This window comes from Saccopteryx leptura, chromosome 5 (assembly GCF_036850995.1).
Source record: "Saccopteryx leptura isolate mSacLep1 chromosome 5, mSacLep1_pri_phased_curated, whole genome shotgun sequence".
Lineage (NCBI taxonomy): Eukaryota > Metazoa > Chordata > Mammalia > Chiroptera > Emballonuridae > Saccopteryx > Saccopteryx leptura.
This window is the reverse complement of record NC_089507.1, coordinates 31,657,053-31,663,709: the sequence shown is the minus strand read 5'-3', so window position 1 is coordinate 31,663,709 and position 6,657 is coordinate 31,657,053. Positions and strand designations below refer to the sequence as shown.

The following is a 6,657-nucleotide window of genomic DNA, read 5'->3' as shown; positions in this document are numbered from 1 at the left end:
TTGAAAATTGGCATGAGGGAAATCGTCCTAGTGGAAAAGCATGTGATATTCCATGCTGTTTAGAAAGAGAAGTTATCTAAACCAAAATACATATAAGTGCATGATGCAAAACTGCTTGATTTCTTGTTCAGGGGCCTGGGTGGACAAAGATTGGCAGGTAAGGAAGAAAGAGTTCTGGGAGAAATATGTGCATGGTCCTATCTGAGTCATGAAGTATAAAGATCTTTATACCAGAGGCCAGCGTCCATCAGAGAGTACCCACCATGACAGAGTCACTAAACCACCAAGTAGACAGAATGTTGATATTAACTAGCCTCTGTCTTTGGTCATCCCTATCTTGTAATAAGGGAGACTTGACCAAAGTAGTCATGGTGGCAGGGACGAAGACTATTCCTGGGTCCAGTAGCTAGAGGTTCCAACTACCAAAGCTGATCTAATTACTGTAGAAACAAAGACCAATTTTGAGCCCCAATATTGCACTGCTTGTCATCTACTGGTTTCATAGGAATTTCCACTCTAATAAGGCCATCTATTTATCTTGATGAAATCATCCCATATTTCAGGTAATGGATTTGCTTTTCTTTCCTATAGAACATCAGCCAGCCTCCAGGGAAAGTGAGCTAGGAGACTCATGAACTGACTGTTGGATGTGTTCCATGAAATGAAAAATTAAACCAAGAAAGAGGAATTCATAGGATTTAGTCACCACAGGTTCCAACAAAAGAGATATAAGTAAGGGGAATTTCCAGAATGCTGTTTAAGTTAAATGCAAATGACCATTGTGAAGCTCTCCTGAAAAGGTAAGAGTCCAGGATCCTCCAGAAGAGACTTTCTGAACTGTTACGGGAAAAATCAGGCTGTGTGTGTGTGTGTATTACAAATGCTATAAAAATGAATGGAACCACCTTCATTATAAAAAAATCTTGGCAAGAAATATATTAAAGCATATTATTCTCGGCATTTTTTCTAATTATTTTTTAAATTTATATCTTGATTTGTTCTTAAGTGGATTTGGTGAACTCAGTTCACTATAAAATTTTTATACATAATTTTCAATTCCTACTCCTACTTGGCAAGGTAAGAATAAATTTTATTCTTACTTATTTTAGAGTATAATTAGTGTCTCTGAGGATTTAAATAACTTGTTCAAAGTCACCCAAGAGGCTAAGTCATATTCCAAACCAGAAGAGTAGTTCTGTTAGAGTTATTATAAGTGATTTGTTTTCTACCTCTATTTTTCAAACTTTCTGAAATATGGTTACACTGATTTTATAATAGAAATAAATTTGTAAAATAAGAAAGATAGACCCACTAGATGTTTAATACATATTCATAGAATTCCCAAGGAAACAGCAACACAAAAAAACTGTCATTCAGTATCATCTGCTTACATTTTAAAGAAACTGCTTAAATTTCATGCCTGAATTGTCCACATAATTTTAAGCAAATATGTAATTTTCACTCCTTAATCTAATAAATCTAAATCATTGCATTTAACAACTTAACTATTTATATTTTAGAGATGGCTGAAGATATTTTTATTTAAACAATATTATAGTTTTTGTGTAACAAATAGAGTTTTCTGTAATAATAGAAAACAATTTTTTTAAATAAAAGACAAAAAATTTTGTCAGATGACTTCTATCAGTTTCATTGGTGACTTTTTGGTTCCTTTCTTTAATTTATATAATGTGATCTAAATATACTTCAGATATTAAAAAAGGCAATAAAATGGGTGGTTTTGTAGCCTATTGATAGGCAGCCTCATTCAAAAACTGACTCATCATGTTCACTGAAGAGATAAAAAATACAAGAGCTAGGAGGAACTAGAGACTATCTTGAGTTAAAAGCTGATGCCCTGGCCAGTTGGCTCAGTGGTAGAGCGTCGGCCTGTCGTGTAGAAGTCCTGGGTTCGATTCCCGGCCAGGGCACACAGGAGAAGCGCCCATCTGCTTCTCCACCCCTCCCCCTCTCCTTCCTCTCTGTCTCTCTCTTCCCCTCCCACAGCCGAGGCTCCATTGGAGCAAAGATGGCCCGGGCGCTGGGGATGGCTCCTTGGCCTCTGCCCCAGGCACTAGAGTGGCTCTGGTCGCAACAGAGCAACGCCCCGGAGGGGCAGAGCATCGCCCCCTGGTGGGCAGAGCGTCGCTCCCTGGTGGGCGTGCCGGGTAGATCCCTGTCGGGCACATGCGGGAGTCTGTCTGTCTCTCCCAGTTTCCAGCTTCAGAAAAATAAAAAAATTTAAAAAAGCTGATAATATTGCCCATTCATCTCTTCCCCTACAAAATTATAAATAGATCTTATGAAAAAGAGTTATGCTTTCTTGTTTAAGAATACGCTATGAATCACAATCAGGCTCACTTACTACATTAACAATTTAAAATGTACCTGTAGTGAAGTGCTTCAACTTTAATAAAATATTTTGCCTCATTATAGCTATTCGACATAAGAAAAACAACGGCTATGTACCTAACCGTCTAAATCAGACTTGTTTCTGTTACCTACATGACTTTGGAAATCATTATTTTAGAAAGCAAATGAGTTGTATATCTCCCAGTAACTCCAGGTACCAAGAAGTGTGTTGGGGTATGAGGACCTAATAACTACTACTATTTCTGCCAGATTGAGTGCATACTACCATTTCCTCCAGATCAAACTAAGCATAGAATTAAGCATATGAAGGTCAAGATACCATTTTCACTACTAATAATACCAGTATTGGGAAATGTGGGTTACAGTGAGTGCTATTCGAACAAGCTAATGTTTTGCCTCTGATGAGAGAAGTGAGTACGGGGCAGAGAAAAAACATGTGTTGGTCAAGAGGCAGATTGAGTTACATGGAAACATGGAGAGGCCCTGCCTGGTTGGCTCAGTGGTAGAGTGTCGGCCTAATGTGTGGAAGTCCTGACTTCGATTTCTGGTCAGGGCACACAGGAGAAGTGACCATCTGCTTCTTTATCCCTCCCCCTTCTCTCTCTTCTCCTCCCATAGCTATGGCTCAGTTTGATCAGGTTGGCCTTGAGCACTGAGGATGACTCCATGGACTCACTTCAGGTGATGGAATAGTTCGGTTGCCCAGTAACAAAGCAATGGCCCCAGATGGGCAGAGCATCACCCAGTAGGGGGCTTGCCAGGTGGATCCAAGTATGCAGGAGTCTCTCTCTGCCTCCCCACCTCTCACTTAATAAAAAGAAAGAAAGAGAGAAAGGAAGAATGGAAGGAAGGAAGAAAGGAAGGAAGGAAGGAAGGAAGGAAGGAAGGAAGGAAGGAAGGAAGGAAGGAAGGAAGGAAGGAAGGAAGGAAGGAAGGAAGGAAAGAGAAAGACAAAAATGGTCCTTTTGAAACATATTGTCCTGGGCACTCATGCAAGATCAAAAACCTACAAGATCTAACCACCTAGTTATTGATTGAGCTCTAGTTCTTGATTCAAGTGAGAAAATCCAAATTACAGTCCATAATTGATTAAAGCACTTACTTTCTCTCTGTACTGAAAATTTTTTGATGGCAGAGACTGACTTATATACATCCTCTCATTCTAAACATATTTTAGAAATAATGAGTAGAAGAAAATAAAAAGGTAAAGACAATAAATGATGGGACAAAGGTGAGGTCACTGCTTGGTGGATGCTCAGGGCCAGTGTCCCAGAGTAGAAAGAGTTTAGAGTTTGAAAAAAAGAGTGGTATGTGAAGAATGAACAAAGATAGAGAAAAGGCTTTTCAGGGAAGGAAAGGCGGTCTGAGTAAAACCACAGGGGCATATACGTAATAAATAGTACTTTTTGAGAAAGTAAGCCTTATGTTCTGGAGGAGAAAGGCCACACGGTGATGACAATGTGATATGACAGATGGAAGTCTAGAAATGGACTGTTGAAGAAAGTAATGGTTTGGAGGATGAGGGTTGCTTTGTTTTATACAATTGTATAGACAGAAGGGAGATATGGAAGGTTTTTAAGCAACACTAATACAAACATAGTATTTTAGAGGGATAATAAGCTGGCAGCAAAGGAATCAGTAGCTATACTGTTGCCCCCTAGGAAGTTTTAGTTTCAGGAGTCATCGGAAGACATCCCATTTTGTTAGTAGAGGAAAGACATATAGGTCTATTTTTAGCATAGCCATGAAAAGGATAATTGGAATAAGAATTAGGGATGATATGATCATTTGCTCTCCCCCCTATCATGGCCAAATGGTTAGTGAAAACCAGAACAGACCCTTCTGCCCAACTTACTGCCTGAATAACGGGAGCATCAGGGAGATAAGTCCAGTAGGTTTCCCCTCTAGCTTTACTTACTTGAGGCCAGAATGGCCAGCATGGCCACAGCATGGTAGACCGAGTTACCGCACTTCCCTGTTCCTCAACAAGGTATCGCGCATCCCCCTCAGTTTCTTTATCTGTCCCCAGGTATGCGAGGCTAGGCTCCTGCGGTGTTCAGCGTCAGCCTTCTCCTCCGGGTCCACAGCTTCCTCTGCTGGGAGTCGGCCTCGCTTTTCAGGAGCTTTATCACCGGGGTGATCTTCATTTTCTTGAATTGCGGCTTGAGGCCTGTGTTGGATCCCTGGCCACGGCCAACTGCTCTTTCTGGAACCCAGGGTGTACTGCTCCTTCGGGGAAAACACAAACAAAGCCTCGCCCCCACGTCAGGGCCCTTCCGTTCTTCCGCCTGCAAATCCTTCCAATGGACTAAGCCCGTCGCGTCTCTGGCCAATTGACCAGGCATGTTTCTCAGCTGCTGTGCGACCATTTGGTCACCAGTTCAAAAAATTTAAAATAGAAAGGGCATGGTTGAATTGTGCTTGTGGGAAGCGATAATCCCCTTCTCCTCCCTTTTGCAATTGCAGTTTAAGAGAGCTTTTACAATTGCAGTTTAAGAGAACGGTTAACTCTTTCAACAATAGCGAGGCCTTGAGGATGATAAGGAATGCCGGTTTTATGAATGATAGTATAACACCCACAGAAATGAAGGAAAGTGGTGCAGGTATAAGCCGGCGCATTGTCAGTTTTCAATTCAACAGGTTTACCAAGGGTTGCAAAAGTTGCTAAGCAATAGGATGTTGTATGTTTTATGCTCTCATCTGTTTGCGGAGTAGCGCATATATAGCCTGAAGAGGTATCCACAGTGATGTGGACCCATTTGAACTTTTTGAAAAAGGGGACATGAGTTACACCCATTTGCCAGAGCTGATTAGCATGCAAACTGCAGGGGTTTACACCTGTGACTGAAGCAGGGAGATGAACAGTGCAGTAGGACAATGTTTTACAATTTGTTGAGCTTGTTCTCTTGATCATTTAAATTCTTTACAAAGGCTACTTGCATTTTGACAACGCTGAGCGTGAGCCGCTTTTGCTACATGATAAGAATTGAGGACCTGAGTGACTGCCACTAGCTGATCGATGATATTGTTACCGACAGTAAGTAGGCGCGGAAGTCCAGAATGAGCTTGGATATGACCAACAAAACAAGAATGCTTCCTATTTTCTATTACACACTCAATTTTGTGAAATAAGTGGAACAATTCTTTGGAACTTGTGTGCCAATGGTTGTGGTTTCAATAACACGGGTGACTCCCGCAGTGTAAGCACTATCACTATAAATGCTGACAGGCTGATTAGGAATTGGGTATGAGCTGAGAATAGGGCATGAAGCTTAGCTCTTTGAGCTGAGTGATAAGAAGTTCGGTCAACACGAGAAAGGGTTCTAGTATAGAATCCTGCCTTTCCAGAGCTAGAGCCATCAGTAAACATGGTGAGAGCTGTAGGAATAGGCTCATGACAGACAATCTTAGGGGAAAAAAAGTTAGTTGTAGATACAAACTGTAAAATTTTGTGTGCTGGGTAATGATTTTCTACAAGTCCTGGGAAGTTAGCAAAGGCCACTTGCCAAGGGCTGGAAGATTGCCATAACCAGTGCTGTTGCTGAGCCATAAAATGAACTACAATCACATCAGGTTCCTGTCCAATGAACTGCTGAAGGTGATATTGGGCCTCAGCAACTAACTGGGCTATAAGATCATGAAAAGGAGCAATGTAAAGCCAGTTGCCAGGGCCACTATCACAGCCGCCTGGCCAGTGCAGGTTCGCATTGGATTCGGACAGTTGGTAAAGAAACAACGGAGCCAAAAACTGATGGGCTGTCATCTTTAATTCCAGCTTGCACCTGGCAGGCAAGTAAAAACACACACTGGGCTTCAAAACCCACTCACATTCAGTGCTCACAAAGCTACTGAGTTATCCGAGCTCTCCAGAATCAAAGGTTTCTAGCTCACCAGACTTATTCACCTCTGTTCCCCATCTCCTTCCTTCTCTCTACACAAACTCTGCACTAACTGGCCTCTCACTCAACACTCCGCCATCTTGGCTGCTTCTCCTGGCCACATGGCCTCTTTCTGCGCTCCTCTCTCCTCTAATGATAATCTCAGGAACCAAGAGCCCAAACTCCTGTTCTGCCCCCACTTTATAGTGTAGCTTCACAATCTTTAATCCAATATACAAAATAGGGAAGTCTCTAATACAAAGTCACTTATCTAGGACATGATGGGATTGTACCACTTCACATCAAAAAGGGTGGGAAAGGCTTAATCCCAAAACCAAGCCCCAGGCTACAACAATCCTGCCTGCCCACAGCCTGCCCCCAACACACATTAATATCACCTGGGCGA

The 6,657-nt window shown here is 41.8% G+C and overlaps 1 non-coding gene across 1 annotated transcript; it reads left to right on the top strand.

Moving 5' to 3' along the window:
* The first annotated feature begins 1,855 nt into the window (after positions 1–1,855).
* TRNAD-GUC (transfer RNA aspartic acid (anticodon GUC)) lies at positions 1,856–1,931 on the top strand. Its single transcript has one exon. It is a non-coding gene; the product is annotated as a tRNA-Asp (tRNA).
* The last annotated feature ends 4,726 nt before the right edge of the window (positions 1,932–6,657 follow it).